At 38.0% G+C, this 8,968-nt stretch overlaps 1 protein-coding gene across 4 annotated transcripts in view; it reads right to left on the reverse strand.

The window, feature by feature from the left end:
* Nucleotides 1-431, reverse strand: part of LOC123505056 — a 45,347-nt gene extending 44,916 nt beyond the window's left edge. For 2 of the 4 annotated variants that reach the window (XM_045256082.1, XM_045256081.1), the window contains exon 1: nt 59-406. The gene's annotated coding sequence lies outside the window, so the exon portion shown is untranslated. Of the gene's footprint in view, nt 1-58 lie in introns of all 4 variants that reach the window. The other 2 variants (XM_045256083.1, XM_045256084.1) reach the window with 2 other exon arrangements.
* Between the last annotated feature and the right edge of the window lie 8,537 nt (nt 432-8,968).

An 8,968-nucleotide genomic window follows, 5' to 3' on the forward strand; every position in this document is an offset into this window, starting at 1 on the left:
TGACACCTACATGTATAGTGTCATTAAACTTTCTTTTTACATATGTCCTCCTGCCTACCTGCACCACAGGACGAAGTTTTGTAGTCGTCACTATTTCATCTACTCAGGCCAGGCCGCGTCTCACTACACAAGCAGTACAAACACAGCCGCGGCAGAACTTTAATCATAGTTTCATCTCGCTCACTATTTCAGAAAAGTTATTCCAATTTCATTTTTGGCAAACGTCAGTGACTGAAAAACAGCAAGGATGCCACTGACAGCTAAGGCTTAGCATTCATTGGCTGCGTTTGTTCTGAAAAGTTTTGGGTCTCCATGGTCTATGTCGCTCAGCCTTGACGGGGAGCGTCTGCCTGCCATTCACTCACCCGCGCCACCACCAGCTCCACTGGCCCTGCTGCACACTCTGGCCGCCGTCCTCCCTCACACTACAGCCCTGTGGGCCCCGCGGTGCGCACGCCGCCCCTCCTACTACCAGCTTCCCCATCGAATGCACAAGGAGTGAATCACGGTGCGGACAACTGGCCTGATAGACATATCCCTCTTTGATGAAACATTCATTGATTAAAATCATAACAAGTCAATTAACAAATAAAAACAAGACATCATTTTAGAAAAAAAAAAATCCTATTTTCTATATCCAAAGTAAAAGCGATGCCGCGAATTCCTTACAAACTACTAAAGACAAGAAAAAAGTAAGACTAGAGTAACCGTGCCGTGATGAAAACTTTCTTTGGGAGGAGTTTTCAACGTTTACTAGGATGAGGTGACGCCAGGGCAACGCGGCGGGGCGACTCAGCAAGGCCATGATTGCTCCTCGGGGAACAGTTTGTAGTTAATCTGTTACAGTGGTGGCGGTGGTATTGGTGGTGGTGATGGCACACGGGGAGAGAGAGAGAGAGAGAGAGAGAGAGAGAGAGAGAGAGAGAGAGAGAATAATCAGCGATAAAAGAAAAAAAAAGGACAATAGCCAAAGCAGCCCTGTGAATGATTAATGAGTGAGCACAAAGCAAGGAGGGTCGGGAGGTTGTGTCCCTGGAAGGAAAGACAGCAATATCATTTCATCAAAAGGAGCAATATAATGATGATCAAGCATTGTAATAAAGGAAGACAGTTATAGGACGATATTACGGGAATACAATGGCACCGTGATACACTCTGATGTGCTGGTAATGAAAAAAAAACATAGAGAGAGAATACGAGGACGATAATGAACTAGAGTAATACAATAAACGAATAAATAAAACGCTATCGTTAGAAAGAAGGAAAGAATGAAAAAGAAAGAAGGAAGGAAAAGTCACCTTGGATATAAGTATGAATTAGAGAGAGAGAGAGAGAGAGAGAGAGAGAGAGAGAGAGAGAGAGAGAGAGAGAGAGAGAGAGAGAGATTAATAAAAGTAACGCAGTATCAATATAGCTGATATTTGGCGAAATAATGAGCGGAGAGATATTAGAAAACAACAACAAAAAAGTGAAATATAAAAACTGTATAGTTACAATACTCCTAAGAATATAAAGAACAAAAGAACGGCTAAACGGAATGATTTATTAAAGATGCAAAGAGGCATACTACTGTAAGAAACACTCTCTCTCTCTCTCTCTCTCTCTCTCTCTCTCTCTCTCTCAGCGGGATGATATATGACCCCCATATTTCTTTCTGTAATGGCATATTTCCTCCTTTGCATGTCCAGTGTCCAGTGTGTTAGGAGGCAGAGCGGTGATAGCCACAGAAGGGCCATATGGCTGAGCTCTGCCACAAGCGCTTATCATTTTCTCTTTGGCTGGTGACGCTGACTGTTTCACGGTGCACCTGAGAGTAATGGCACATCAAACAATCCAACAAAAATTCCTGCTGTAAAGGAATGAATGTATCTATCCGCCCATGTATGAAGCACTCTTCGCATGTATAGGAGATTCCACTCATACAGTTATATTAGATAAGGTGGAATCAAAAGCTTTTCGTCGCATCAACTCCCCTCCTTTGACTGACTGTCTTCATCCTCTTTCTCACCGCCGGAATGTTGCATCTCTTGCTATCTTCTACAGCTATTTTCATCCTAAATGTTATTATGATCTTACTAATCGCATGCCTCCTCTCCTCCTGCGGCATCGCTGCACAAGGCTTTCTTCTTCTTCTCACATTTTTTCTAATGCAAGTTTACCAGTACTCTCAATGATTCACACTTTTTTCTGGTGAACTCTGGAACTCCCTACCTTCTTCTGTATTTCCAACTTCATATGACTTGACTTCTTTTAAGAAGGAAGTTTCAAGACATTTTTCCCTTCATTTCGACTAATTCTTTCGGACCTGCAATGGAACTGGGAACTAATTGGGCCTTTCTTCATTATGTTGCCCTTAACCAGTTTTCCCCTCTTACATAAAAAAAATAATACTTGTCTTCATTCATTTACTTATCTATCTTTTGTATTTATCCATGTATTTGTATACTTCGTAAACCATTTAGATATATTCAGCTTTATAAATGGAAAATAATTTTCTTCTTTACTTTAATAAAATCATTCAAACGTTTCATTGAAGATGGAATTCCGTGGCAGACAGCTACGATAGATAATCTTTTCTTTTTGCGCGTGAACATAAAAACTATAATGACTAATGTACCACAACTTCATAACGTTACTGCATTCCCCTTTCTTCCTCTCAGTTTGCCAAATGATTTACGATTACGACCTTTTCCTTCGACACGTACAGGCATACAAGTAACTAATGAGATCAAAATAAGAGATAAACGTGTTGCCCTAACGACGAAGCACAATGAAACTCAACTATCAAACACTATATATATATATATATATATATATATATATATATATATATATATATATATATATATATATATATATATATATATATATATATATATATATATATATATATATATATATATATATATATATATATATATATATATATATATATATATATATATATATATATATATATATATATATATAATTTTTTTTTTTACGTAACTAAGAGACAAGTCAAGAAGAAAACTTAAATTTAGCAGATTCTTCTTAGTATACCGTCTGCAAAATAAAATAAAAGAATACTGGCTAAAGAGCGATGGTCATTAAGCATTCAAAGTGTCTTTTTCCTCCTCTTTTGAAGAATGAGAAAGATTTAGAGAGAGAGAGAGAGAGAGAGAGAGAGAGAGAGAGAGAGAGAGAGAGAGAGAGAGAGAGAGAAAATGGTAAAATCAAAGGACATATATGAAATGAAGAAATAAAGGAAGAAGCAGATGGATAAACAAGGAAGTGAAGGAAGTCAACGAATGACGGGGGAAGAGGAGGAAGAGGAATACAAAGGAATACAAAGGAAAACAAACAGCAACAGACCTGTTTGTTGAAATTATTTCCTAACTACCAGTGATAGAGACACGACAACAAAGCAGAAGGCTAGAGGAGGAGAACAACAACAACAACAACAACAACAACAAGGGGAGGAGGAAGAAAAAGAAGAAGAAAAAGAAGAGGAAGAGGAAAAGGAGGAGGAGGAGGAGGAGGAGGAGGAGGAGGAGGAGGAGGAAAAGAACAATACATAACAACGACATAACATTTATATACAGGAACAGAACGCACTAACACTCACCAGGTAATCGAATTTAGATTTACTCCTAGGCCACGCGGGGTCCTGGAATTTATAGTGTTGTAGATTTAGTTCCTCGAGGCTAAACATGCCTGTGAAATGAGAAAGGCAAAACTGAGGATGACACACGTAATCCTCTCAGCGCATGATTAAAGTATGACGACAAGGAACCCAATACCCTGTCATTTTCAGTATTTCGTGCATGGAGCGCAGCCTTATATGAAAATTTTTATACTGCATACATCTCCCCAGTAACAAATCTTAACTTATCCTCATTTACTTGTTTCCATGACTTGAACCCATCTAACTTAACTCTGTCAATATTCAAAAAAAAAAAAATCCTCCTTTTTTTAATTTTCTAAAGTATTTCCATGCAAGATCAAAATTTCCTTTAAAAGGGATTTTCAAATAGAAACACTGTATATAATAACACCGGTGTATTAGGCAAATCAGGAGAGAAATAACGGAGCTATGTGTGTGTGTGTGTGTGTGTGTGTGTGTGTGTGTGTGTGTGTGTGATGACAGTGTTCGATTATTTTCATCCCAGTGGGCGTCTGTCACACTTCAATCTCTCACGGTGAAGAACGTCTCGCACTCTCTTTTCACTAACAAGTTATACTTCACCGAACTAAACCGTTTCATACACACATTTTCTGATGGTCTTTACTCCTCGGTTCATAAAATAATCACAAATTTATACTATCATTCATTTACACTTAGTTGTCATATATATGTATATATATATATATATATATATATATATATATATATATATATATATATATATATATATATATATATATATATATATATATATATATATATATATATATATATATATATATATATATATATATATATATATATATATATATATATATATATATATATATATATATATATATATATATATATATATATATATATATATATATATATATATATATATATATATATATATATATATATATATATATATATATATATATATATATATATATATATATATATATATATATATATATATATATATATATATATATATATATATATATATATATATATATATATATATATATATATATATATATATATATATATATATATATATATATATATATATATATATATATATATATATATATATATATATATATATATATATATATATATATATATATATATATATATATATATATATATATATATATATATATATATATATATATATATATATATATATATATATATATATATATATATATATATATATATATATATATATATATATATATATATATTTATACACACACAAGAGGAAAAGGATGATAAGGACAACGGTGATAACAATTTCATAAGAAACATTTTATCTTCATTTGCTTATACATACACGATACACCAACAAAACTTGTGGCACATACTTATCTCTCTGCAAAAATTATTTTACCTCTCACGGTAAGGAACGTGTCTCCATTCTCTTAACAGAACTCCTTTCTACTTTCTAGAATTATTCGTAGGTTTATCCTAACAGTTAATAAACTAATGTCCAAAGATCTTTTGTATTCCATGTAGCTGATACAGTTAAACACGAAACCTTGGAACCAGATGGTATGGAAGATCATCAAGTTCAATTTTTGATATTTCAGGTCATGATACGAGCAAGGCTTGGTGCATTTTTTTTTTTTTTTTTTATAAATGGAACCGACAAACGACAAAAGTGGCGAACAACTAACCTATGCACTTCGTCTATTGCATAACATTGCACGCTATTCTGATCCCTTCTGGAACCATCAACACTATTCTTCGCTCTTCTCAGTGAGTATATTAGAGCGACAGGCCAAGGAAAATAAAAGTTCAGAAATGTCATAGACTAGATACTAGTTTACCACCAAAAAATATTATTCTATGTCCAAGAAAAGAGGTGTGAATGAAATAACATAGTCTACAACTTATTCATCTCTCCTTTCTGTATCCCATGTTGTTTTCTCTATCATTCATTGTTTTGATTCCTGTAAATATTGCTGAAAAAAACAACAACTTTCTCTTTCAATTCATCTTTATCTACGGTAGCTTCGCTATATCCTCTCCATATAACTTTCTTTTTCCCTTTTATTATCCCCTTCTACTCCTATATATTTTCTCCTATTTTTTGTTCTTTCTCATCATGCTTGTTATATATCTTCTTCATGTTTATATATTTCCTTCCTTTTAAGTTGTCCGTGTTCGGTATTTTTATCGGCAATTCCTTTAGTAATCAGAATGAGCTGGAATGGGTCGTGACAAGAGAAGGCAGAGTGGGAACAGAATGAGATGCGAGGAAGTGGAAGAGTGAGATAAACAGAGATGTGAAGAGTATGGGACTGAATGAGTGGAGGAATGGGATGGAACGAAAGACTACTCTGGAATGGTACAAGGTGAAAGAGGCCACGATGTATGAGAGGTGGTACGATGGAAGCCTGGGTAGTGATCTTCTCTTTAAAGCTAGGGCACAGTGTATGGATGTGAATGCAAGGAGTTACAGGTGGTCTGAGTCCCGAAGTGTGCCAGATGTGTGACTCGGGAGAGGACGAGACGGTGGAGCATGTGATGCTGGAGTGTGTGAAGTATGCCAGAGACAGGTATGAGATGATGCAAGTGGTGTTGACTGAGTTAGGGCATAATAGGAACGAAAGAGTGGAAAAGACGGGGAGGGAGTGGATGGTGGTGCTGCTGGGACTGAGTAGAAAAACGAATGACAGGATGATTGAGGCGGTGAAGGAGTTTCTGGAGAGAATGTGGCGTGCCAGATGTACAGACGGTTAGAGCAAAGGACCCTGTTTCCTTTTTCTTCTTTTTTTTTTTTTTTTTTTCTGTGTGCCTTTTTTGTCGTCTACAGGAGCTGCCGATCCAAAGGTCCGGCTCAGGAGTGATCCAGAGTCGCCTGTAGTATCAAGATCAAGATCAAGATCTCTAGCCAGGCTAAAGTTACAAGTGAGAGAAGTGTGATTCAGTCCCTTAGAGAGAAAGGTATGGAAGGTGGGCGAGAATGGTATAGATTCCTGAGGGGTGAGGGGATGCCTAACAGTGAGAATGTGGAGAGCCTGAAGGTGAATGGGGCAGTGGTGACTGATAAGGAAGAAATGAGAAGGGCAATAAAAGAGTTTTGGGAAGAGATTGGAGGTGTAAGTGAGGTCTTTGATGTGGATGAAGGACATGTGTCACTGGAGAGAAAGGATGCAGATGAGTTGAATGAAAGGATCAGCAGGGAGGAGGTGGAGAAATGTGTGAAGAAGCAGAAGAATGGGAAGGCAGCAGGGCCGGATGAGATACCGTATGAAATGTACAAAATGGAGGAGAAGTAGTGATTGATAGGATGACTGAGTTGTTCAACCAGGTGTGGGAGGAGGAGAGAGTGCCGAGAATGTGGAATGAATGCAGGGTGACCTTGTTGCATAAGGGAGGATATAAGAGTAAGAATGAGTTGAGGAACTACAGGCCGATTGCGTTAGTTAACACAGTAGGCAAAGTGTTCAGTGCGGTGTTGAATGAGAGATTGTGCAAATGGATTGAGAGAGTTGGAGTGTTAGGCGAAGAGCAAAATGGATTCCGAGTGGACAGGAGAGCAGAAGACAATCTGTTTGTGGTGAATGAATTGATTGAGAGAAAGAAAAGGGATGGTAGCAAACTATACTTAGGTTTCCTAGACATAGAGAAAGCATATGATAGGGTAAACAGAGAAATGCTAGGTAGGGTGTTAGAAAAATTGGGTTAAGTGCAAAGATAGTTAACATAGTGAGAAGTATGTATGTGGATACAAGAGCTAAGTATAAACTAGGGATATAGAGACAGACTGGGTGAAGAGTGAAAGAGGAGTTAGGCAGGGTTGCATATTATCACCAACCCTCTTTAGCTTATATACAGAAGAATTGGCTGCTAGAATGAGGAGAATGAATGCAGGTGTAAATGTGGGAAATGATAAGATAGGTGTGCTCTTGTATGCAGATGATGTTGTAGTCATGAGTGAGTCGGCAGAAGAGCTACAGAGTATGCTTGATGTAGTAGATGGGTATGGAAGAGATTTTGGAGTGAGATTTAGTAGTGAAAAGAGTAAGGTAATGGTTGTGCATAGGTCAGAGGATGAGAGGAACCATGTGTGGAGATTAGGAGTGAATGAGGTGCAGCAGACAGATGAATATAAGTATCTGGGGATGTGGATGAGTCCGGATGGCTGTGTAAAGATTAAGAATGAGAAGATAAGTATGGCAAATCAGTGGGTAGGTCGTCTAGGAAGTGCAGCAAGGATGAGGGCGAGTAAATATGACGTGCTGCGAGAAGTTTGGAAGAGCGTGGCTGTTCCGAGCATCATGTATGGTATGGATGTGATTGCTTGGAATGAGAGTGAACTAGATAAGTTAGAAATAGGGCAGAATAGAGTTGCAAGAATGGCACTTAATGCACCTAGATATGCAGCAGTAGAGGCCCTTAGGGGTGATATGGGTTGGAGCACTTTTAGAGAGAGATATGTGAAAGCGACCCTAAAGTATAAGGCTAGGTTAGAACGAATGAATGATGCAAGGATAGTGAGAAAAGTGTTTCTGTGGAATGTCAGGAGTAGCAAGTGGGGAAGAGGTGTGTCAGGCTGGTAGCAAAGAGTGGGTTAGTAAGTAGTTGGGTTTTCAACAGGTAGAAGGAAGACATTTAGAGAGAGACTGGAGTATGATTGTTAGAAATGGAGAAGGTAGAGAATGGGATGTAAGGAAGTGGAAGAGTGAGATAGACAGAGTAGTGAAAGGTGTGGGACTGGATGACTGGAGAAATAGGATGGAGCAAAAGAGTACCTTGGTATGGTATAGAGAGAAAGAGGCCCCAATGTATGAAAAGTGGTATGACGGAAGCCTGGGTGGTGATCTTCTCTTCCGAGCTAGGGCACAGTGCATGGATGTGAATGCAAGGAATTATAGATGGTCAGAGTCCGCAGCAAAGTGTGCCAGATGTGTGACTTGGGAGAGGATGAGACAGTGGAACATGTGGTGGTGGAGTGTGTGAAGTATGCCAGAGACAGGTATGAGATGATGCAAGTGGTGCTGAGGGAGCTGGGGCATGACAGAGTGGAGATGACAGGAAGGGAATGGATGGTGTTGCTGCTGGGACTGTGTGGGGAGACGAATGAAAGGATGATTGAGGCTGTGAAAGAGTTCCTGGAGAGAATGTGGCGTGCCAGATGCAGGAACTAGTGGTGTGAAAGATGGTGATTGCCCTCTTTGTTGTCTGGTGTTCTTTTTGTTCCCTACAGGAGCTGCCGATACAAAGGCCTGACCCAGAAGAAATTCTGCGTCACCTGTACCATCAAGATCAAGATCAAGATCTTTCGTCAAGACTAAGATT

The sequence above is a fragment of the Portunus trituberculatus genome, chromosome 17 (assembly GCF_017591435.1).
Source record: "Portunus trituberculatus isolate SZX2019 chromosome 17, ASM1759143v1, whole genome shotgun sequence".
Taxonomy (NCBI): domain Eukaryota; kingdom Metazoa; phylum Arthropoda; class Malacostraca; order Decapoda; family Portunidae; genus Portunus; species Portunus trituberculatus.